Raw genomic sequence first — 27,375 nt, 5'->3', positions numbered from 1 at the left:
ATGCCTCCCCACACAGCAGCCATGGGCATGGCCCAGAGATGGTACCACACAGACAGATGTCCAGGGTTCTCGGGAGCATCCGTGGGCATACTGCCCCTGTCAGATGTGCCCACAGAGGTCTTACAACCTCAGCTATGTTTCGGCTGTCATGCAGGCACAGTCACGTATGGAACGGTACACCAGACAGGGTCTGAGGGAGCTGACAGCATGTCGCACAGCCATGACTGACAGTATGCGTGACATTGCGGCTGCCATCCGTGATTTCACCGATGTCATAGACAGACGTGGGGACATATTAGACCGGTTCCACAACTACATGTCCATGAGCCAGGGCGATGGTGGGCGGTTGAGGCATCGACGTGGCCGTATGCCAGCAACAGCAGCAGCTGGCAGTCGCCGCGATGACAGCAGGGCTGCCGCCCGTAGTGCCAGCAGCAGCCCCAGCAATGCTGGGTCTGTGCTGTCATCAGACCGCCCCAGGAGACCACGTGCACGTGGCTCTGGCCAGGCCCGACAGGGATCTGTGTCCAGTCAATGAACACCTGCTTCTGATGACAGTACCCAGTCTGGGTTGGTACTGGATATGGTCCGTAGCACCCCTGCAAGGCACAGGTACCGTGTCCGTGGCCAGAGACACTGATCTGTATGACCTGGCAGGTACAGTCTGTGGCTGTCCACAAACACCAGTATATGGCAGCCATGAGGTGGAACTGTGTGCATCCATACACACATGCGAATTGACAACACCTAGGGCTACCGTGACACGCACACACTGCATCAACATTGCCCCACCTTCTACTGCTGTCCCTCACCAACACACATACACATACATGTCAATTGGTGGTATCGGTGGCTGACTCAGGCATACCAAGTTCACACCCTGTGCATATGATGAAACTGTGCCACCTCCTGCAATCTGTAACAACTGTGCAGGTACAGGTTAACATGTTGCTGATGCACAGGGTGACCACATAGATGTGTAGTAATAGTATCATGTTGTTAACAGTACTGTGTGCTGAATTAATTGTGGGTATATCACAGCATGCCTGATGCAGTAAGTGTGTGATTGTCATGTCCTGTTGTCTACACCCATGGTAAGTACCATAGTGTATCATCTGCACATGTTGGCATACTGGTGGTAATGATGTCAACAGAAGGCTACATACATAGGTAGCACAGGGATAAGGTAATGAATGTAGTAATACACAATGATGGACATGTAAATTGCAAGTGGCATGTTGCCCACACTGGACTCTGCAATGCAGATGTTTGAGGATGTTGATATGTGTGCAGTACTACACGACTGGTACAGGACACACAGGAGCACCCTAGCACTGCATGCTCACATCTCATACCATGCTAGACAGCCCCAACACACATAACTAACTGTCACAGGAGGGAGAGTCCCCATATATGTCAGGGATACTGTGGTGGCAGGCCAGGTAGCATACATCCTACTAAGTATGGAACCACTGAGTGAAGGCTCAGTGTCTGTTATTTGACATGTGTATTACTGCAGGTATGAGCACATGGGTTTCCATCCAGTTATTGTACATCCTGACAGTACATGGTCTGTACACTTGTGTGCACTGAGACTGGACCCTAGCCATCTGACCCGTGTATTTCCATGTACATGTGCATAGTGCCTGCATATTTGCAGTGTTACCTACTGGAACTGGTACAGCTTGTTTGTTGTACAATGGACTACATGCAGCCCTGTTTACTGTAGCTTTGTTTGCATGCATGTTTGCTTGCAATTACCCTGGAATACTGATCACACCTGCAATGCATAGTTATAGAGCTTCTGTGGACTCCTAGTGCCATCTGCATAGCTTACTATATGTATGTCCATGTCCCACTTGACAGGATGTCACTGTTTGTCCTGTTCACATGTACATTGCCTGTGACACAGTGCATATGACTTACCTGGCATGTGTCCACGTGAGCAGTCATATATGCTACTGCTAACTAATCACAGGCACTACACCTTCACATATTCATCTTCTGTTGAACTACCTGCTTCGCTAGGGACGGCCTGCACCTGTCACCCCTGGGCTTTCAGATATTGGCAAAGGCTCTTGCTACCCCATAGTGCCTATGTTAGGCAAGGCTCAAATGACAAACCCACCTTCATAGGTATCACAAGGGATAAGAAACTAAGAGTAATGCTACCCAACGCCAGAAGTCTAAACCTCCAGATGCATGCACCCAAAACACTCCTTGGCATGGAGAACATCGATATCTGTGCAGTAACAGATGCCTGGTTCAGGGCTACTGAGAGCACACCAGCACTACCAGGTTTAACCTGGTTGATTTCTTTGAAACAGTCACCAAGGCCATTGATGAGGGGAAGGTGGTTCACACAGCCTACCTGGACCTTGCAAAAGCCTTCACAACAATACCCCACTTGGGCATTCTAGAGAAGCTCACCAGCTTAAATATAAGCCCCTATGTCACTAGATGGATTGCACAGTGGCTCAAGGACAGAACCCACATGGTTAGAATTGCTGGAGCCATGCCAGACTCCAAACCAGTTACGAGTTGTGTCCCACAAGGCTCAGTCCTGGGACCTCTCTTGTTTGGTATATATTTATTGGAGGTACAGGCCAACACGGACGGACTGTGGCTGACCAAATATGCAGATGACTGCGAACTGGCCACCATAATCGACTCTCCAGCCGACACAAGCATCTTCCAAAGGGGCATCATAGAAACAGACAACTTGTGCCAGAGCCATGGCCTTCAGCTGAACAGTGTTTAGAAAGGGGAATGTGCATCCTGTAGTCTGTTCACCTAGTTGCCAAAAGGGACATTGTCCTCACACACACTAACCCCCCTCAGCCAAAAACACACACTTGCCATTTGCAGGATTCAAACCCCTATCTGACTATGTTATGACACTCAAGATGGACACATTAGCAGAGTGTGCTATTCGCATTACTGGGAGGTTTCCTTTCTCTTGCTGTACTTATAGGGTGCTGACATCATCAGTGTTTAGAAAGGGAAATGTGCATCCTGTAGTCTGTTCACCTAGTTGCCAAAAGGGACATTGTCCTCACACACACTAACCCCCCTCAGCCAAACACACACACTTGCCATTTGCAGGATTCAAACCCCTATCTAACTATGTTATGACACTTGAGACAGACACATTAGCAGAGTGTGCTATTCACATTACTGGGAGGTTTCTCTTCTCTTGCTGTACTTATAGGGTGCTGACATCATCAGTGTTTAGAAAGGGAATGTGCATCCTGTAGTCTGTTCACCTAGTTGCCAAAAGGGACATTTCCCTCACACACACTAACCCCTCAGACAAACACACACACTTGCCATTTGCAGGATTCAAACCCCTACCTAACTATGTTATGACACTTGAGACGGACACATTAGCAGAGCACACTATTCGCATTACTGGGAGGTTTCCCTTCTCCTGCTATACTTATAGAGTGCTGACATCATCAGTGTTTAGAAAGGGGAATGTGCATCCTGTAGTCTGTTCTCCTAGTTGCCAAAAGGGACATTTCCCTCACACACACTAACCCCCCTCAGACAAACACACACACTTGCCATTTGCAGGATTCAAACCCCTACCTAACTATGTTATGACACTTGAGATGGATGCATTAGCAGAGTGTGCTATTCACATTACTGGGAGGTTTTCCTTCTCCTGCTATACTTATAGAGTGCTGACATCATCAGTGTTTAGAAAGGGGAATGTGCATCCTGTAGTGTGTTTTCCCAGTTGCCAAAAGGGACATTTCTCTCCCACAGACTTACACACACACCAACCCCACTCACACACACTGAGCATTTGCAGGATTCAAACCCCTACCTAACTATGTTATGACACTTGTGACGGACGCATTAGCAGAGCTCGCTATTCGCATTACTGGGAAGTTTCTTTTCTCCTGCTGTACTTATAGGGTGCTGACATCATCGGTGTTTAGAAAGGGGAATGTGCATCCTGTGGGGAGGCAGACACCAAGCACACTCTGGCTAAGCTGTCATTCCCTAGGGCAAACAGCCTAGTGTTGACCTCTACACCCATATGTTTAATTGTCAAATGCACATTATTTGTTGCTGATAGACTGTTTGCACATCTTTATTGCCATAGCATTCCCTGTTTGTATGAACAACTTGTGCATCTGTGGAAGATGTTTGCATATGGGAGGGATCCACTATATCACGTATGTCTCTGTAGTCATTTAACTGTGTGCACTGGGCAGACTGCTGTAATGTGGTTGGTTCCTGGAATAACACATAAAAATACCAGATATGTGTGTCCAACTGCTAAACTGAGATTTGGCCTAAGTGTGTGAGCATGCCCAGTTCAGCCTTCCCATGGCATGTTGTCTGACATATGTCTCATTTATCAAAGTGTGTGAGCATGCCCAGTGTGAGCATTCCATATGTTGGACTCTGCAGCCCACCACATTTGTGGATGAGTGTGAACTTCAACAAATATCACCCGCTTATGGTTGTGTGTTGTGTGTCATGTTGTGTAGTTACTGTACAACTGCTTTGTGTGTGAACACAACAGGATTATACTGTGCCTGCAGTGTTTGCATGGGATACTTTGCATACAGTTGTCAACATCCTTTCACACTGACCTAACACTGTAGTACTGTATAGTGTACTGGTAGTACTTTGACTGTGGTGGACAGTATCCTGGGCTTTAGTGCTATCACTGCTTTACATTTCGATAGTGGGCACAACAGCCTGGTTAGGGGCCAGTTGTGTACATCTGACCATGTTGCATTCTGTTCAGATATGAACTACTTAAACCAGGCTTGTCCAACATTGGTAGTGTATTCCACAACATAGGTGTACATTTGCAAACACTAGCGATGTGCCCTAGTCCATGTCTAATGCTAGTTGGAGAGTGTGTTTGTCCTTCAACACACATTGTAAGTGGAGTTTGCCATGACATATGTCATGGTTAGTATACTGTGCCTCTGTCTACCTGTGACATGACAGTGATACCCAGGATAAAGCTACCATCTCCCATCCACTCATCAAGATTCCTATTGAGGAAGATTGATAAGTGACTCTATGGGTAGCCTGTACTGGGGTTCACTCATGGGTGGGGTGGCTTCTGTGTTATGGATCATGCAGTACAGCTTGTCCTATGTAAGTCAGTGCTGGGGTTCAGGTCTCTCATGTGCATAGCTCACTGCCATTCAGATTGTACAAGGTGCAGCATGTTTATTGATACCAGCAACACAGGCAACACATGGCATCTGTGCAAGCTCTTTGATACTCCTGGTGAGGTACTGTTGGGGACTTTATGGTTGATGGAGGTGTCTGCTGAGGTACATCCCACAGGGGCTATTGTAGTCAATTGTACCGCTGATGAAGGATGACTGCAGAGCCACAATGACCTCCCTTATCTAGATCTGACAACCTTCATGATTAGGTGGGTATATGGTATGTTTCTGTAAACACTACAGCACATGTTTGTCCAATGCAGGATATCTATCACCTTGTGTCCCCAGGTCTCTCATTACATGTTAACTACATAATGGGTTAACACCTATGTGGTAATTGGTGGGCACTTACTGTATATCCACGGGGTTGACTATACACATTTCTGCAATTAGCTTGCTGACATGGCTATGGCACCAGTTGTCTGTTTCTATGTGGCCCTTTGTGGGATGCTTGTGTCAGCTGGTGGATCATATGTGGTGAGCAGTTTAGTCCTCTGCAAACATGTTCGACACAGTCCTTCCATGTTTGCCTGTACCTATGGGACATATATACCAGACGAGGGAGATCCCAGGACCAAGCCTTGTGGGATGCCAGTTATATCTGGTTTGTAGTCTGACATGGCTGCAGCATGTCTGACCATGTCTGTTCTGTCCTTGGTCTGGTTTGCAACCCTCTACTGACATAGGGTTTATATTTAAGCTGGTGAGCTTATCTATAATGAACACGTAGGGTATTGTATAGAAGCCTTTGCAAGGTCCAGCTACGCTGTGTGGACCACATTGCCCTCATCAATGACCTTAATGACTGTTTCAATTGAGTCAAACATGATTAGGGGCAGGATCTGCACTTAAAAAAGCCACACTGGGTAGGGTCCAGTGTCAGTAGGTCCCCAATATCTTTATGTCTGTGGTACATGCTGATCCTTTCCATAGCTGTGCAGACCGAGCTTCTCAGGATTCTGGGGTAGTAGTTTTCAGTATCCATTCAGGCAACACCTTTGTTGAGAAGGACCACTGTTGTTGTACACTGCTCTTTGGGTACATATTCTGTGGTAAGGCTGACATTGAGCAGTAGTGTGGTTTGGCATTCCATTCATCTTGGAGTCCATGTTGCACTAAGCCCAGGACACCATCTCATACCATTGCTGCTGTGTGTTTTGCTTTGTAGATGTTGGCTGTTACCTCAGCATCTGCAATGTCAGGGGCCAGCAGTCTGCTGGGATAGATATTCTGCATTCTGGGGCTTGCACTGCACCTGTCAGGATGTATGTTGGCAATATGTGTGTGTGTTTGTGATATTTGTGTGATTCAGAGCATATCTGTGAATTCCCAACATGGTTCCTACCATCAGTTGTGAAAGCCTTGGGATTATCCTTAGTGTCCTGTACAATTTGTATCTTCATAGGTTCATAGGTTCATACTAGGCTATCCACCCTAGGGCATTTGTTAGCCTAGCCAGAGTGTGTGTGGCTTTTGCCACCCCTTGCTATGTGAATATTATGGCCATTTATGATTTGCTTTTCTGTGCCTCTGTCTGGACATGACACAGTGAAGACCCCCAGTGTAACTCTACAATCATCCATCCACTTGGCAAGATTCCTGTTGAAGAGTGTCAGTGAGGGGCTCTGCCTAACATGGAGTGGGATTCTGGTCCAGGGTGTGGGAGCCTCTGGATTATGTATCTGTCCCACCAGCACATCCTATTTCATTATTTGTTGAGGTTGACATCTCTCACTCTCACAGCTCCGATGGATTTGAGTTTTCTGGGGTGGAGCATGTCCATTACTCCTGTGTTGGGCATGGCCTTCTACAACAGGCATGCAATGCCTCTGTGTAGGCAGTATGTGACTGCATTCAGCTGGGGTGTCTACAGCCAGGCAGCATATGACATATATTTGAGACCCTTTATCCTCTTGGTGAGGTACCTTTGAGGTCTTTCTAACTGCTGCAGGTGTCAGGTAAGGTACATCCCATATGAGGCATTGTACTAGATTATGGGTGTGATTAGAGAACAGTATAGGGGCACAATGACCTCTGTTGACGAAGAAGTGAATCCTTTCCTGATACGGTGTCAAATGTAGACAGTCTTCCTAGCCACATTGGCAATGTGGGTGTCACATAACAGGTTACTGTCCACTTGTGTCCCTAGGTCCCTGGTTACTCCTTCCATACATAATGGTTTACCACCTATGTGGTAATTTGTGGTACCTTGTTTGGTATTTGGTGGGACATTCATACTGTCCAGTGTCTTCAGGATGGCTGGGTGGGGTTCCTGTGTGTGAGAGTGTGGTCTGTAGCATGCTACAGACTGTACAGCAGTCTTGCCTACAGTTAGTTGCACATGGGTGGACTCCAATGCCTTGTGCATTGTCAGTTACCTGGACGTATGGGTGTCTGTGCTGAATATGGATACTCACCCTCCTTTTATGTTTTGTTCCAGGTATTGGGGCCATGACACATGTTACTTGGTATAACCTGGTAGTGCTGGTGTGCAGTCAGGAGGCTTGCAGCAGGTTTCTGTCACTGCACAGACATCGATGTTCTCCATACTGGGGATGGCCTTGGGAGCATGCATATTTGGGTTTACACATCTGGCATTGGTCAGCATTACCCTTATGTTTCTTTCCACTTATGTTTTCTAGGGTGGTGGGTCAGTCTTTTCAGCCTTGCCTACAAAAGGCTCTATGGAGGTGGCAAAGGCCTTATCCAATATCCAGACGCCCAGGGGTAACAGGTGCAAGCCATCCCAAGAACAGCTGCGTGGCTTGTCAAGCATGACATCCCAAGCAGACAGACATTGATCCCCTTGAATGACACCAGTAAGTGTGCCACTTGCTATGACTGATCATTCCGTGTTTGTACTGTGGCATTATTCTTGGTAAGGGTAGGATGCTGCAAACGGTGAGTGTCATATCGGCCTGGACTACATAATCAGAGAGCTCATCTATGTCTCTTTTCATGTAGTCTAGGGAGGTACATCTCAGGTCATTCACACCAGCATGGACTATGACTGCATCATATTTCTACTTGCTTTGGAGTGACCTGCATACTTCTGTTATGTGGCGTATTGTGGCAGCCTACAGGCAGCTTACTGTACCCTTTCCCTTGTTCAGTCTGGTGTGCGGGACAGCAGTGTGTCTGACTATGGAGTCACCTATTACAACTGTATCAGGCATGTTGTTTCTCCTTCTGGCCTGTGACTGTTTGGCACACCAGCTTTGTGTACTATGTGTTGCATGTGCTATGTTTGGAGGTTGTTTAATTGGATGTCTGCTTTAAAGGCCTCTGTTGGTGTGCTGTGTTTGTAATTTGTGCCTCCGGGAATGTTTTTCTGTGTTTATGTGTTTGGTTTGCAGTTGTGATAGGTCTATGTGGGACTGTGTTTGTGGTGTGTGTGGTTACCTTCTCCTCCTGACTAGTTTTGGGAGTACTGAGTTGAGGGAGCTCAGCCTCCAGTTTGGATGAATGGTTGCATCTCTCACATATATTTGTATTTCTTGGGTGGAGTTGGGGGTTGTCTGTGTACTTGGGGAAGGTGTAACATTGCCTCAGGATTCACAGATTCAACTTGTTGTGGCTGGCATTAGTGGATTGTATGTGTGGACAGATTTTATTGCCATACTACTGATCAGTGATTACTTCATTGTTTATGTTTGCTCTATCATGTAGTAGCTTCCTCATTCTCTTGCATGGTTTGGTTATGGCTGGTGTCCACCATGCCAGATTCCTGCGTGTATGGCATTGTGTCTTGTTTTAATTTAGGATTGCATAATCCAAGCATTCCTGGCAGTGTTCATGGAATGGCTGTATTACAGGTTCTGAGGTGTGGCCCATATTTTGCACCTGCACAGGACCTTTAATGGATTCCACATCAGTTTGGAGGAGTGCAAATATTGCTTAACACATGTTTTCCACTGTGGTTTTCTGGCCAGGGACTGTGGGCAGGATTTGTATATCCAGTGTGATTACTCTATGGTCTGGATTTACCAGTGAGCAATACACTTCTCATCTTGCCATCCAGTACCCATGTTGCTGATTATCACATCCAGTATGCTTACCCCTCTTGTGGGAGTGGTACGTTGTTCCTGGGCCTTTTGGTTTATGGATTCTATGAACTTTTGTCCTACACTGCTGGAGCTTGTATAATGCTCCCAGTCTATGTCTGGGTATTTTCAGTCACCCAATATAATGTGGTTTGGAGGACTTGATATATTCATGTATTCCAGCATAGGCCAGGTGCAGTTCCTGGTGTTGGGACAGTAGTCTGTAGCAGGCTATAAACTGGGGGGCAGTTTTAGCCACTGTTACTTGACCATGGCTAATCCATGCTGCTTTTTGTTGTGGTACCAACATGGGGGTGTGGTTATCCTTGACAATTCTTGCTAGTCACCCTCCTTTTGTAGCTTGTTCCATGTTTTGAGGCTGTACAGCACAGTATGAGGTGTAACCTGGTAGTGTTAGGGTGCTGTTGTGAGCCTTGGCTCAGTTTTCTGTTACAGCACAGATATCAACATTCTCCATACTGGGAGAGTTTAGACTGCATGCATCTTGCTGTTTCGACTTATCCCTTATCTTATTCTTATCCCTTCTGATACCTATGGAGATAGGTTTGTGTTTTGAGCCTTACCTATTCAGGGCACACTGTGGGTAACAACAGCCTTTGCCAGTATCCATACGGCCTGCACTGATAGGTGCACGCCAGTCCTAGCAGGTGGTGCATCATGTCATGCTCAGCATGTCATCCCAGACTGGTACACATTGGATCCCCTTTGACTAACTGCGATACTTCCGTCAATTATTGCACTTGATCATCTCATTGTCATGTTGTGGCATGATGCTTGGTGAGGGTAGGATGTTAGTCAGGGTCCTCAGGTGTGCATATAGTACATGGTGTTACATTACTTAACACATAGCATTCATACCTCAGGTGGTGCTGCAGGGCTGCCTCTGTTGGATGCGCATATTACACTTCCCTGTACATGTTTGAGAGCAGGTTGTGTCATGTTAGGCATCCCTGTTACTATATGAGTGAGTCAGAGAGGGGTATCATTCCCAGGGTTCCTACTGAGCCAGTGTATGTGCTATGCGTTGCCTCTTTGCCAAGGCCAGGGCATACTGGGCACTCCTCCTTCTGCCTACTGGGGCAGGCTCAGGTTGTTCCTCCTCCGAGTCACGCTCTGCCTGTGATGGCCTTGGCAATGGTGGGGGGCTGGATGGCCCGGCCCTATGCTGGTCCTGCTGCAGCTGTTTTCGCAAGATCATATTATGTAGCATAGCACATACCATGACAATTTGGGTACATGTAGTTGGTGTGTACTACAAGGCTCCACCAGATGTGTCCAGACACCGGAACCATGACTTGAGCAGCCCAAACACACGCTCTATTAAATTACGTGTTTATGCGTGTGCCTCATTATGGCGTTCCTGTTCAGGTGTGTGTGCGTTTCTGATGTGTGTCATCAGCCACAGCTCCAGTGCATAACCTGCATCCCCCACTAGGTGTCCGTGCGGGATGTCCACATTGGCAAATGTCTGGTACAGCTGCGTCAAATGCCAGATGTGGGAATCATGGTAGCTCCCAGGACAGCCAGCACACACATTCATTATTATGCCCTGGGCATCACACATGACCTGGCAGTTGATGGAGGGGAAGCCCTTGCGGTTGATGTATGCCCTACGACGCTCACCGGCTGGTGCTTTGATGCGTATGTGCGTGCAGTCTATTGCACCCACTACCTCAGGGTATTCCGCTATTTGCTGGAAGAGATGCATATTGCTGGCCAATACCTCACGGGCATTGGGGAAATATACATGATCACTGACATGTGCTGACATGGCATCCAGGAACTGGTGCAGTACCCTGGAGGCTGATGCCTGTGATATCCCCATCATATCACCAGTTGGTCTCTTGACATACACTAAATTATTTGTATTTATATATATATATATATATATATATATATATATATATATATATATATATATATATATATATATATATGTTCCTTAGGAGATGAACAAAGGATGCAGGAAATTCAAATAGCATTAGGATTTAGAATAAATAGTCCCACTTTAGGGAATCAAAGGCTTTCTCTATATCTAAGCCAATTATGACTGCTTGTTTTCTTTATTAACATAGGGCAGGATTCACGAAGGCTTGCACGGAGTCTAAGAGTAGTGTAAGACTCCATGCAGCCTTCGCGATCCAGGAACAGCCCAAAGTCCGTGTAAGAGACCAGCTAAAATGTCTCTTACATGGAGTGGGCGTGGATAAGCTAATCACCTCACTTGCAGCCGAATAGCATGCAAATGAGGTTGATTAGTGATCCACGAAGCCCAAATCAGCCCGTGTAAGAGCTGTTTTAGCTGCAGAAATGTACTCAGTTGACAACTGAGTACGTTTCTGCAAAAAACACAATGTAGCAATGTCAGCTCCAAATAAAGGGTGCATATGTGTCAGGCAGCATGCCAATGGCCAAATATGTGGCCATTGGCAAGGTACCCCCATGCAAATATGAGAAATAAATAATTATTTTTTCGGCGATCACCGGTGTTTAAACGCAGCACAGCCCCGCGCAAACGGGCTGCGCTATATAAAAACATAAAAATGAGGGTTATAAACCCACAAATGTGGGTTTTATGCAATACATGGATTTACAATGCAGGGACCAGCAGACCAAAAACAACATGGCCACCATTTAGTGGTTGCTAAAGGGGGAAGCTGAGTCTAAGAGATGTAACTAAGCATTAGTAGGCAATCTGATGCAAATGAGTGTTAGGATACTGAATTCCACTGTCACATAGCAAATGAGCACATTCTGAGTAGAGTAAGAGATACATAAGGGGGAGGAATAGAGTAGGAGATAGGTGACATCACAGGGGGGAATAGCAGAAAGAAATGCAGTTCATTGGAGGTCAGAGTTACATGACAGACGTCAGACACATATCATGGAAAGAGGAGTGCCACAACATAAGCATGGGAAAGTCAAGAAATGGAAGGTGTACACTGTTGCCTACACCGAAGTTTCTTGCTGGGCATGCATGCGCACGTGTGCGTGCCATGAAGTGCGAGTAAGACAGTGTCTGCACGTGTAAGGTAGACTGAGCATGTGGGAGCGTGGTGGGAGAAGTTTAACACTGTTTGCGCGAAAAAACAGATTCTGAACCGTGTAAGCATGTGTGCGCGCGTGTAAGCCACTGTGAGCGTGTTTCTGCTAGTATGCACGCTGCTCCCCCCTGAGGAAACAGAAAGGAAAAAGGAAGCAACAGAATTAGTAGGAAGCTAGCAGGGAATACTGCTGGAGCTAGCAGGTGAAAACAATTAGAAGCAGGCAATTACACAGGCTGAATAGTAGCTCAGCCAAGCACTTAAAACTCTGCAAACAGCAGTGCAAGATGTTTCTCTCAAGAGATACTGCAAGACAGGAGTAAGCTATTAGAAGTGAAAACTGAAAAAGCTGAACTCAGAGCAGAAATGTTAGGGGCTGCCATAGCTGTCATAATGAGACTTAGGCGACTTGCTGAGGGTGGTGACAATGCAGATGGTGCCAGACAACCCACAGTGAGGAGACGGAGAAGAGTGTACAGGCCCAGGGTCACCTACCACGGATTACATGAGCTGGAGATAGTAGAGCGCTATAGAGTGGACAGAGAGCTCCTGCAGCAAATAGTGGAGCTGTGCAGGCCACGCCTCTCACTCAGAACCAACAGAGGGGAACCCATCCCAGTGGAAACCAAGGTATGTGTTGGCCTAAGAATACTAGCAACAGGTACCTTCCAGAGACCAACTGGTGATATGATGGGGATATCACAGGCATCAGCCTCCAGGGTACTGCACCAGTTCCTGGATGCCATGTCAGCACATGTCGGTGATCATGTATATTTCCCCAATGCCCGTGAGGTATTGGCCAGCAATATGCATCTCTTCCAGCAAATAGCGGAATACCCTGAGGTAGTGGGTACAATAGACTGCACACACATACGCATCAAAGCACCAGTCAGTGAGCAGGGTAGGGCCTACATTAACCACAAGGGCTTCCCCTCCATCAACTGCCAGGTCGTGTGTAATGCCCAGGGCATAATAATGAATGTGTGTGCTGGCTGCCCTGGGAGCTACCATGATTCCCACATCTGGCATTTGACGCAGCTGTACCAGACATTTGCCAATGAGGACATCCCACACGGACACCTAGTGGGGGATGCAGGTTATGCTCTGGAGCCGTGGCTGATGACACCCATCAGAAACGCACACACACCTGAACAGGAACGCCATAATGAGGTACACGCACAAACACGTAATGTAATAGAGCGTGTGTTTGGGCTGCTCAAGTCACAGTTCCGGTGTCTGGACACATCTGGTGGAGCCTTGCAGTACACACTAACTACATGTACCCAAATTGTCATGATATGTGCTATGCTACATAATATGATCTTGCGAAAACAGCTGCAGCAGGACCAGCATAGGGCTGGGCCAAACAGCCCCCCACCATTGCCAAGGCCATCACAGGCAGAGCGTGACTTGGAGGAGGAACAACCTGAGCCTGCCCCAGTAGGCAGAAGGAGGCGTGCCCAGTATGCCCTGGCCTTGGCAAAGAGGCAACGCATAGCACATACACTGGCTCAGTAGGAACCCTGGGAATGATACCCCCTCTGACTCACTCAAATAATAACAAGGATGCCTAAAATGACATGACCTGCTCACAAACATGTACAGGGAGTGTAATATGTGCATCCGACAGAGGCAGCCCTGCAGCACCACCACCTGAGGCATGAATGCCATGTTTTAAGTAATGTAACACCATGTACTATATGCACACCTGAGGACCGTGACTAACATCCTACCCTCACCAGGCATCATGCCACAATATGCCAATGAGATGATCAAGTGCAATAATTGGCTGAAGTATTGCAGTTAGTCAAAGGGGATCCAATGTGTGCCAGCCTGGGATGACATGCTGAGCATGACATGATGCTCCACCTGCTAGAACTGGCGTTCACCTATCAGTGCAGGCCGTATGGATACTGGCAAAGGCTGTTGTTACCCACAGCGTGCCCTGAATAGGTAAGGCTCAAAACACAAACCTACCTCCATAGGTATCAGAAGGGATAAGAACCTAGATGTAATGCTACCCAATGCCAGAAGTCTAAACAGCAAGATGCTTGCAGTCTAAACTCTCCCAGTATGGAGAATGTTGATATCTGTGCTGTAACAGAAAACTGGGTCAAGGCTCACAACAGCACCCTAACACTACCAGGTTACACCTCATACTGTGCTGTACAGCCTCAAAACATGGAACAAGCTACAAAAGGAGGGTGACTAGCAATAATTGTCAAGGATAACCACACCCCCATGTTCGTACCACAACAAAAAGCAGCATGGACTAGCCATGGTCAAGTAACAGTGGCTAAAACTGCCCCCCAGTTTATAGCCTGCTACAGACTACCGTCCCAACACCAGGAACTGCACCTGGCCTATGTTGGAATACATGAATATATCAAGTCCTCCAAACCACATTATATTGGGTGACTGAAAATACCCAGACATAGACTGGGAGCATTATACTAGCTCCAACACTGTAGGACAAAAGTTCATAGAATCCATAAACCAAAATGCCCAGGAACAACGTACCACTCCCACAAGAGGGGTAAGCATACTGGATGTGATAATCAGCAACATGGGTACTGGATGGCAAAATGAGAAGTGTATTGCTCACTGGTAAGACCAGACCATAGAGTAATCACACTGGATATACACATCCTGACCACAGTCCCTGGCCAGAAAACCACAGTGAAAAACATGTGTAAAGCAAAATTTGCACTCCTCCAATCTGATGTGGAATCCATTAAAGGTCCTGTGCATGTGCAAAATATGGGCCACACCTCAGAACCTGTTATACAGGCATTCCATGAACACTGCCAGGAATGCTTGGATTATGCAATCCTAAATTAAAACATGACACAATGCCATACACGCAGGCATCTGGCATGGTGGACACCAGCCATAACCAAACTATGCAAGAGAATGAGGAAGCTTCTACATGATAGAGCAAACATAAAAAAAGAAGTAATCACTGATCAGTAGTATGGCAATAAAATATGTCCACACATACAATCCACAAAGGCCAGCTACAACAAGTTGAATCTGTGAATCTTGAGGCAATGTTACACCTGCCCCAAGTACACAGACAACCCCCAACTCCCCCCAAGAAATACAAGTATATGTGAGAGATGCAACCATCTATCCAAACTGGAGGCTGAGCTCCCTCAACTCAGTACTCCCAAAACTAGTCAGGAGGAGAAGGTGACCACACACACCACAAACCCAGTCCCACATAGACCTATCACAACTGCAAACCAAAGACATAAACACAGAAAAACATTCCCGGAGGCCCGAATTACAAACACACCACACCAACAGAGGCCTCCAAAGCAGACACCCAATCAAACAACCTCCAAACATAGCACATGCAACACATAGTACACAAAGCTGGTGTGCCAAACAGTCACAGGCCAGAAGGAGAAACAACATGCCTGATACAGTTGTAATAGGTGACTCCATAGTGAGACACGCTGCTGTCCCGCACACCAGACTGAACAAGGGAAAGGGTACAGTAAGCTGCCTGTAGGCTGCTACAATATGCCACATAACACAAGTATGCAGGTCACCCCAAAGCAAGTAGAAATATGATGCAGTCATAGTCCATGCTGGTGTGAATGACCTGAGATGTACCTCCCCGGACTACATGAAAAGAGACAGATGAGCTCTCCGATTATGTAGTCCAGGCCGGTATGACACTGACCGTTTACAGCATCCTACCCTCACCAAGAATGATGCCACAGTACAAACACGAAATGATCAGTTATAACAAGTGGCACCATTACTGGTGTCATTCCAAGGGGATCCAATGTCTGTCTGCTTGGGATGTCATGCTTGACAAGCCACGCAGCTGTTCCAGGGATGGCTTGCACCTGTTACCCCTGGGCGTCTGGATATTGGATAAGGCTTTTGCCACCTCCATAGAGCCTTTCGTAGGCAAGGCTGAAAAGACTAACCCACCACCCTACAAAACATAAGTGGAAAGAAACATAAGGGTAATGCTGACCAATGCCAGATGTGTAAACCTCAATATGCATGCTCCCGAGGCCATCCCCAGTATGGAGAACATCGATGTCTGTGCAGTGACAGAAACCTGCTGCAAGCCTCCTGACAGCACACCAGCACTACCAGGTTATACCACATATCATGCGTTATGGCCCCAAAACCTGGAACAAAACATAAAAGGTTCATAGGTTCATAGGTTGGTACTAGGCTATCAGCCCTAGGGCCTATACAAGCCTAGCCATAACAATTCCCTGGCTATTTCTTCCCACATTATTTACTATGGAGGGTGAGTATCCATATTCAGCACAGACACCCATACGTCCAGGTAACTGACAATGCACAAGGCATTGGAGTCCACCCATGTGCAACTAACCGTAGGCAAGACTGCTGTACAGTCTGTAGCATGCTACAGACCACACTCTCACACACAGGAACCCCACCCAGCCATCCTGAAGACACTGGACAGTATGAATGTCCCACCAAATACCAAACAAGGTACTCACAAATTACCACATGGGTGGTAAACCATTATGTATGGAAGGAGTAATCAGGGACCTAGGGACACAAGTGGACAGTAACCTGTTATGTGACACTCACATTGCCAATGTGGCTAGGAAGACTGTCTATATTGGACACCGTATCATGAAAGGATTCACATCTACGTCAACAGAGGCCATTGTGCCCCTATACTGTTCTCTTATCAGACCCATAATCTAGTACAATGCCTCATTTGGGATGTATCTTACCTGACTCCTGCAGCAGTTAGAAAGACCTCAAAGGTACCTCACCAAGAGGATAAAGGGTCTCAAACATATGTCATATGCTGCCTGGCTGTAGACACCCCAGCTGAATGCAGTCACATACTGCCTACACAGAGGCATTGTATGCCTGTTGTACAAGGCCATGTCCAACACAGGAGTAATGGACATGCTCCACCCCAGAAAACTCAAAGCCATCGGAGCTGTGAAAGTGAGAGATGTCAACCTCAACACATAATGAAATAGGATGTGCTGGAGGGACAGATACATAACCCAGAGGCTCCCCACACCCTGGAACAGAATCCCACTCCATGTTAGGCAGAGCCCCTCACTGACACTCTCCAACAGGAATCTTGCCAAGTGGATGGATGATCGTAGATTTACACTGGGGGTCTTCACTGTGTCACATCCAGACCGAGGCACAGCAAAGAAAATCATAAATGGCCATAATATTCACATAGCAAGGGGTGGCAAAAGCCACACACACTCTGGCTAGGCTTACAAATGCCCTAGGGTGGATAGCCTAGTATGAACCTATGAACCTATGAAGATACAAATTGTACAGGACACTAAGGATAATCCCAAGGCTTCCACAACTGGTGGTAGGAACTGTGTTGGGAATTCACAGATATGTTCTGAATCACACAAATATTACAAACAACATACCAAACACACACACATATTGCCAACATACATCCTGACAGGTGCAATGCAACCCCCCCCCCCCCCAGAATGCAAAATATCTGTCCCAGCAGACTGCTGGCCCCCTGACATTGCAGATGCTGAGGTAACAGCCAGCATCTACAAAGCAAAACACACAGCAGCAATGGTATGAGATGGTGTTCTGGGCTGAGTCCAGCATGGACTCCAAGAAGAATGGAATGCCAAATCACACTACTGCTCAATGTCAGCCTTACCACAGGATATGTACCCAAAGAGCAGTGTAGAACAACAGTGGTCATTCTCAACAAAGGTGTTGCCTGAATGGATACTGAAAACTACCACCCCAGAATCCTGAGAAGCTCGGTCTGCACAGCTATGGAAAGGATCAGCATGTACCACAGACATAAAGATATTGGGGACCTACTGACACCGGACTCTATCCAGTGTGGCTTTCTTAAGTGCAGGTCCTGCCCCTAAACATGTTTGACTCATTTGAAACAGTCATTAAGGTCATTGATGAGGGCAATGGGGTCCACACAGTGTAGTTGGACCTTGCAAAGGCTTCTATACAATACCCTACATGTTCATTATAGATATGCTCACCAGCTTAAATATAAACCCCTATGTCAGTAGAGGGGTTGCAAACCAGACCAAGGACAGAACTGACATGGTCAGACATGCTGCAGCCATGTCAGACTACAAACCAGATATAACTGGCATCCCACAAGGCTTGGTCCTGGGACCTCCCTCGTTTGGTATATATGTCCCATAGGTACAGGCCAACATGGAAGGACTGTGTCTGAACATGTTTGCAGAGGACTACAAACTGCCCACCATATCTGACCCTCCAGCTGACACAAGCATCCCACAAAAGGGCCACATAGAAACAGACAACTGGTGCCACAGTCATGTCAGCAAGCTAATTGCAGAAAAGTGTATAGTCAACCCCCGTGGATATACAGTAAGTGCCCACCAATTACCACATAGGTATTAACCCATTACGTACTTAACATGTAATGAGAGACCTGGGGACACAAGGTGATAGATATCCTGCATTGGACAAACATGTGGCTGTAGTGTTTACAGAAACATACCATATACCCACCTAATCATGAAGGTTGTCAGATCTAGATAAGGGGAGGTCATTGTGGCTCTGCAGTCATCCTTCATCAGCGTTACAATTGACTACAATAGCCCCTGTGGGATGTATTTCAGTAGACACCTCCATCAACTGTAAAGTCCCCAACAGTACCTCACCAGGAGTATCAAAGAGCTTGCACAGATGCCATGTGTTGCCTGATTAAACAAACTGCAGCTACACACACTGTCATACTGCCCACCCAGAGACAAGCTGTGCCTGATGTATAAAGCCATGTCCAAGCTGGAATCAATAAACATGCTGCACCTTGTACAATCTGAATGGCAGTGAGCTATGCACATGAGAGACCTGAACCCCAGCACTGACATACATAGGACAAGCTGTACTGCATGATCCATAACACAGAAGCCACCCCCACTCATGAGTAAACTCCCAGTAATGGCTATCCATAGTCACTGATCGATTCTCCTCAAGAGGAATCTTGATGAGTGGATGGGAGATGGTAGGTTTACCCTGGGTATCACTGTTATGTCACAGGTAGACAGAGGCACAGTATACTAACCATGACATATGTCATGGCAAACTCCACTTACAATGTGTGTTGAAGGACAAACACACTCTCCGACTAGCATTAGAAATGGCCTAGGGCACATCGCTAGTGTTTGCAGATGTACACCTATGTTGTGCAATACACTACCAATGTTGGACAAGCCTGGTTTAAGTAGTTCATATCTGAACATAATGCAACATGGTCAGATGCGCACAACTGGCCCCTAACCAGGCTGTTGTGCTCACTATGGAAATGTAAAGCAGTGATAGGACTAAAGCCCAGGATACTGTCCACCACAGTCAAAGTACTGAACCAGTACACTATACAGTACTACAGTGTTAGGTCAGTATGAAAGGATGTTGACAACTGTATGCAAAGTATCCCATGCAAACCCTGCAGGCACAGTATAATCCCTGTTGTGTTCACACACAAAGCAGCCGGACAGTAACTACACAACATGACACACAACACACAACCATAAATGGGAGATATTTGTTGAAGTTCACACTCATCCACAAATGTGGTGGGCTGCAGAGTTCAACATATGGAAAGCTCACACTGGGCATGCTCACACACTTTGATAAATTAGACATATGTCAGACAACATGCCATGGGAAGGCTGAACTGGGCATGCTCACACACTTAGGCCAAATCTCAGTTTAGCAGTTGGCCACACATATCTGGTATTTGTACGTGTTATTCCAGGAACCAACCACATTACAGCAATCTGCCCAGTGCACAGAGTTAAATGACTACAGAGACATACGTGATATAGTGGATCCCTCCCATATGCAAACATCTTCCACAGATACACAAGTTGTTCATACAAACAGGGAATGCTATGGCAATAAAGACCTGCAAACAGTCTATCAGCAACAAATAATGTGCATTTGACAATTAAACATATGGGTGCAGAGGTCAACACTAGGCTGTTTGCCCTAGGGAATGACAGCTTAGCCAGAGTGTGCTTGGCGTCTGCCTCCCCAGTACAGTAGTCTACTGTGCCACTGTAAAGCAGGTCACATAAGGCACCGTGTGAGGCTAAGGTGCTGTGCCTCTGTCAAGCAGGAACACAGTGGAGATCCCAGGGTTTGAATTTGCTAAGCCACAGCCATGTTGTTGGTGTGTGCTGGAAGAGGGTTGCTGAGGACCTCTAACAGTAAGTGGGTGTCAATAACAGACTGAGGGGAGCCTTATCTGCATTGTCTGGACAATTTCACTGTCAACACTGTGTCCTGATGATTATGAGGGATTGAAGTGTCATGCCGGTACTGTTCAGAGATGTCCTCCCTCTGTGGGCTACTGCTCTGCAATGTATTAGCTCACTCTGTTGGACAGCTCATATATGGCTGGTGTACATCTGACAGGTGTCCTGTTGTGGAGCAGTCATGGGTATATTTGGGATAGCATGATCAGTGCAAACCTTCCACATGCTCATAGAATGCAATTGTCAAGGATTATGCAGAGTGGCCTGTATACTCCCCCAGCATGGGTCCTTTGAAGTCTTCCATCCCAGTCTTCACAAGTGTAAAGTCTGCTTTTGATAAATACAGTTTGTTTGCAGTGACAACCTTGCCTGCCTGGGGTGGGGATGGGATATGGATGGCCAGGAAAGGTGGGTATGGTCAGATATCAACAATGGTGGTCTACCTCTGGTGTGGAACAGTGAGTACCCATGTTGTAGATGGTCAGGTGCAATATGTATTCCCCCTTGTGGCTGTGGTGAGTGGTTCTGCCATAGCACATGGACTCACAAATTGTAGTGGCTGTAGGTTAATGTTGTAGAGGCCTGAGTAGTTCCCACACACAATATGCCTGTACCTGACATTAACAACTGGAATGGTGTATGTGAACACCTGCATATCTTGGCACTGTGCCCAGGGAAGCAAAGTGTGTGTCCTGGATGTGGGAGGGGTAGTCAGGACTGGTTGTGTTGTGTGTTACAGGTCCTGTGGTCACGAAGCATGGTATAAAACATAACCTGCCAGTGCCATGTGCATATCTGACCCTGACGTAGGTGGCTGCAAATGCATATATATGCTATCCCCCACCTGACAGGTAGTACTAGATGTACATACCTCTGTAGAAATAATGATGTCAGCACCCTATAAATACTGCAGGTGCAGAGCAGATACCCAGCAATCTGGCTAGTGCGCTCTGCTAATGCGTCCGTCTCAAGTGTCATAACATAGTTAGGTAGGGGTTTGAATCCTGCAAATGCTCAGTGTGTGGGTGCGTATGAGTGGGGTTGGTGTGTGTGCAAGTCTGTGTGAGGGAAATGTCACTTTTGGCAACTGGGAAAACACACTACAGGATGCACATTCCCCTTTCTAAACACTGATGATGTCAGCACCCTATAAGTACAGCAGGAGAAGGGAAACCTCCCAGTAATGTGAATAGCATGCTCTGCTAATGTGTCCATCTCGAGTGTCATAACATAGTTAGGTAGGGGTTTGAATCCTACAAATGCTCAGTGTGAGTGGTGTGTGTGCAAGTCTGTGTGAAGGAAATGCCCCTTTTGGCAACTGGGAAAACACACTACAGGATGCACATTCCCCTTTCTAAACACTGATGATGTCAGCACCCTATAAGTACAGCAGGAGAAGAGAAACCTCCCAGTAATGCAAATAGCGCGCTCCACTAATGCGTCCATCTCGAGTGTCATAACATAGTTAAGAAGGGGTTTGAATCCTGCAAATGCTCCGTGTGTGTGTGAGGGAAATGTCCCTTTTGGCAACTGGGAAAACACACTACAGGATGCACATTCCCCTTTCTAAACACTGATGATGTCAGCACCCTATAAGTACAGCAGAAGAAGAAAAACCTCCCAATAATGCAAATAGCGTGCTCTGCTAATGCATCTGTCTAGAGTGTCATAACATAATTAGATAGGAGTTTGAATCCTGCAAATGCTCAGTATGTATGGAGGGGGTCAGTGTGTGTGCAAGTCTGTATGAAAGAAATGTCCCTTTTGGCAACTAGGAGAACACACTACAGGATGCACATTCCCCTTTCTAAACACTGATGATGTCAGCACCCTATAAGTACAGCAGGAGAAGGGAAACCTCCCAGTAAAGCGAATAGCGAGCTCTGCTAATGGGTCCGTCGCGAATGTCATAACATAGTTACGTATGGATTTGAATCCTGCAAATGCTCAGTGTGTGTGCAAGTCTGTATGAAAAAAATGTCCCTTTTGGCAACTAGGAGAACACACTACAGGATGCACATTCCCTTTTCTAAACACTGATGATGTTAGCACCCTATAAGTACAGCAGGAGAAGGGAAACCTCCCAATAATGCAAATAGCGTGCTCTGCTAATGGGTCCGTCTTGCGTGTCATAACATAGTTAGGTAGGGGTTTGTATCCTGCAAATGCTCAGTATGTGTGGAGGAGGTCAGTGTGTGTGCAAGTCTGTATGAAAGAAATGTCCCTTTTGGCAACTAGGAGAACACACTACAGGATGCACATTCCCCTTTGTAAACACTGATGATGTCAGCACCCTATAAGTACAGCAGGAGAAGGGAAACCTCCCAGTAATGCGAATAGCGCGCTCTGCTAATGCGTCCATCTCAAGTGTAATAACATAGTTAGGTAGGGATTTGAATCCTACAAATGCTCAGTATGTGTGTTTGGATGAAGGGGGTTAGTGTGTGTGCAGTTCTGTGTGAGGGAAATGTCCCTTTTGGCAACTAGGAGAACACACTACAGGATGCACATTCCCCTTTCTAAACACTGATGATGTCAGCACCCTATAAGTACAGCAGGAGAAGGTATGTGGCATGGACAATGACTGAGTCATATGTGTCCATGCCTCTGACTGACCTGCATGCTTGTGTTATGTGGTGGACCATAGTGCCCCACGGGCATATCACTGTGACCTTCACCTTGTCCAGCCTGGTGAGCGTGACCTCACTGTACCGGACACTAAAGGTACCTAACACAACTGTGGCAGGTGTGTTGTCTAGCCATACAGGCTGTGACTGTTTGGCACACAGGATTTGTGTGCTATGTGTTATGCGTGATGTATTCTGGCATAACGTATGCCTGTGTGCCAGCTGCAGAGGTGTCTGCCGCTCAGGCAGGATGCTATTCCTTAGGCTCCACGAATGGCCCAATGTATTCACGTGCTTGTATTGCTGTCAGTGTAGGTCTACATCAGACTGGTATTGTAGTCACTGTAGTATTTCATGCCACCTGACAGGTTATGCCAGTACTGGGTTCAGAGTGCTTAGTCCCCAGTTTGGCTATGTGGTTCCATCTCATACATGTGTTGTACGTCCATGTGTAGGGGAGAGGGTTGACTGTGTACATGTGGCAGCTGTGACATTGCCACATGACCCACATATTCCACAACTGTACCATAGAGGTGACTGACAACTGACCTTTGCACATGCTACCATAGTATTGTGATTGCCATGGTGATTAACAGCACATAGGGCCAATGGGGAACAAGGTACATAGGGTCATAGGTTCATACTAGGCTATCTGCCCTAGGGCATTTATAAACCTAGCAAGAATGTGTTTGGCTGTCGCCATCCATTGTAAGTATATCTTGCCATGCCCTTTTTCGAGGTTAGTATACTGTGCCTCTGTCTAACAGTGACACAGAAGTGATACCCGGGGTAAACCTACAATGTCCCATCCACTCATCAAGATTCCTCTTGAAGAGAGTCAATGAGGGACTCTGCCTAACCTGGACTGGGATTTTATTCCAGAGTGAAGTGAGCCTCTGGGTTATGAATCTGTCCCTCCAGCATGTCCTATTTATTTCAGTGCTGAGGTTCAAGTCTCTTGAGCGTGTAGCTCGATGGGATTTGGATATTCTCAGGTGCAGCATGCCCATTAATTCCGGGTCTGACATGGCTTTATACATCAGGCACAGATCGCCTCTGAACAGGCGGTATGCCACTGAGTAGAGCTGGGGTTTCTTTAACCGGTCAGCATATGGCATCTGTATGAGCCCTTTGATCCTCTTGGTGAGGTACTTTTGGGGTCTTTCCAGTTGCTGCAGGTGTCTGGTAAGGTACATCCCAACAGGGGCATTGTACTCAATTATGGGCCTGATGAGGGATGAGTAAAGAGGCACGATGTCCTCCCCTGATCTAGATGTGAATCCCTTCATGATGGGGTGGGCTATATAAAATGTCTTTCTAACCACTTTGGCCACGTGGTTGTCAAATGAGAGATTGCTATCAACTTGGGTCCCCAGGTCCCTAATTACTTCTTCTGTACTTAATGGATTACCACCTATGTGGTACTTTGTGGGCACTTTGCTTTTGCCAAAGGGGATGACTATACACTTTTTTGCATTCAGCTTGAGGCCATGGCTCTGGCACAAGTTGTCTGTTTCTATGAGGCCCTTTTGGAGGATGCTTGTGTCGGCTGGAGAGTCGATTATGGCGGCCAGTTTGAAGTCATCTGCATATTTGGTCAGCCACAGTCCTTCCGTGTTGGCCTGTACCTCTGATAAATATATACAAAACAAGAGAGGTCCCAGGACTGAGCCTTGTGGGACACCACTTGTAACTGGTTTGGAGTCTGGCATGGCTCCAGCAATTCTAACCATGTGGGTTCCGTCCTTGAGCCAGTGTGCAATCCATCTAGTGACATAGGGGCTTATATTTAAGCTGGTGAGCTTCTCTAGACTGCCCAAGTGGGGTACTGTATCGAAGGCTTTTGCGAGGTCCAGGTAGGCTGTGTGGACCACCTTCCCCTCGTCAATGGCCTTGGTGACTGTTTCAAAGAAATCAACCAGGTTTGAGAGGCAGGATCTGCCCTTAACAAGGCCAAACTGGGTATGATCCAGTGTCTGTAGGTCCCCAATATCTTTATTTATGAGGTCCATGATGATCCTTTCCATAGCTCTGCAGACCGAGCTAGTGTGGCTTATGGGGCGATAGTGTCCAGGATCTGTTGAGGCACCACCTTTCTGTAGAGGGACCACTGTTGCTGTATGCCACTCTTTGGCCACATATCCTGTAGTAAGGCTGGGATTGAACAGTAGTTTTATGTTTGGTTGTAGCTCTTCTTGGAGTTCATCTAGGACACAGCCCGGGACACTGTCTGGTCCCATTGATGCAGTGTGTATTGCTTTGGAGAGGGCGGTTCTTACCTGAGCATATGAGATGTCAGGGGGGGGGCAGCACTCTGCTGGGATACATATTTGCCCTTTTGGTGTGGAGGGGGGAGAAGTTTGCGCTGAACCTGTCAGCTAGAATGTTGGCAATGTCTGTGGGTTTGGTGTTTCTATTGACATTTTGGACTACCTCATATCTGGGAATTACCACCCAGGTTCCTAACATAACTAAAGAAAGCCTTGTGATTATACTTAGTGTCCTGTGCAATTTCTCTCAAAGCTGGCCTTAAACAATACTATGAGTGCCTGTAGTTATTTGCTAATACTGATCAGTGATGCCTTCCCTTTTTGGGTTTTTGCTGTATCATTTAGTAGCTTCCTCCTTCTATTGTGTAGTTTGTTTATGGCTGGGGTCCACCAGACAGGACGTCTGCCTTTGGAGGATTGGGTCTTGCCTTTATTCGGGATCACATGATCCATGCATTCCTGAAGGTGTCCATAGAATGCGTTTATAGAGGAATCTGCGGTCTGGTCTGTAGTTCCACAGGCCCGGGGGCTTTGAAGGTTTCCACCTCAGTTTTGAGGAGTGTGAATTTGCTTTAGAGAAGTTGTTCACTGTGGTGTTCTGGGCAGGGTGTGGGGTCGGGATGTGAATATCCAGTGAGATTAGTTTATGATCTGATCTTACCAGTGAGGGATACACTTCTGGTCTGGAGCATAGAGTCCCCATGTTGGTGATGATCACGTCCAGTATGTTTCCCCTTCTTGTGGGAGTGGTAACAAGTTGTTCCATAGCATTTGAGCTCATATATTCTAGGAATCTTTGGCCTAGGGTGTTGGAGCTAGAGACATGCTCCCAGTCTATGTTTGGGTAGTTGACGTCGCCCAATATAATGGTGTTTGGAGAGACCTTCATATTTTCCACTGTTCTCAGGAAGGCCGAGTGCAGTTCTTGGGTTTGGGAGGGTAGTCTGTAGCAGGCTATAACCTGGAAGGCAGTTTCACCCATTGTTAGTTGCACATGGATAGTCTCTGATGCTTGGTGCTTTGCCACCAACCTGGAGGTGTGGGTATCTTTGATGAATATCAATACTCCCCCTCCTTTTGTGGTTCGTTCCAAGTTTTGGGGCTGAAAAGCATGGTATGAGGTATAACTTGGTAGTGCTGGGGTGCTCTCAGTAGCCCTGAACCAGGCATCTGTTACTGCACAGATATCGATGTTCTCCATGCTAAGGAGAGTTTCGAGTGCATGCATCTTGAGGTTTAGACTTCTGGCGTTGGGTAGCATTACTCTTAGTTTCTAATCCCTTGTGATACCTATGAAGGTGGGTTTGTCATTTGAGCCTTGCCTAACAAAGGCACTATGGGGGTAGCAAGAGCCTTTGCCAATATCCGAAAGCCCAGGGGTGACAGGTGCAAGCCGTCCCTAGCGAAGCAGGTGGTTCAACAGAAGATGAATATGTGAGGGTGTAGTGCCTGTGATTAGTTAGCAGTAGCATATATGACTGCTCACGTGGACAAATGCCAGGTAAGTCACATGAAATGTGTCACAGGCAATGTACATGTGAACAGGACAAACAGTGACATTCTGTCAAGTGAGACATGGACATACATATAGTAAGCTATGCAGATGTCACTAGGAGTCCACAGAAGCTCTGTAACTATGCATTGCAGGTGGGATCAGTATTCCAGGGTAATTGCAAGCAAACATGCATGCAAACAAAGCTACAGTAAGCAGGGCTGCATGTAGTCCATTGTACAACAAACAAGCTGTACCACTTCCAGTAGGTAACACTGCAAATATGCAGGCACTATGCACATGTACATGGAAATACACAGGTCAGATGGCTAGGGTCCAGTCTCAGCGCACACAAGTGTACAGACCATGTACTGTCAGGATGTACAATAACTGGATGGAAA

This window comes from Protopterus annectens, chromosome 4.part1 (assembly GCF_019279795.1).
Source record: "Protopterus annectens isolate FY-2018-M chromosome 4.part1, PAN1.0, whole genome shotgun sequence".
In the NCBI taxonomy this organism is placed as follows: domain Eukaryota; kingdom Metazoa; phylum Chordata; order Ceratodontiformes; family Protopteridae; genus Protopterus; species Protopterus annectens.
This window is presented reverse-complemented; position numbering follows the sequence as displayed.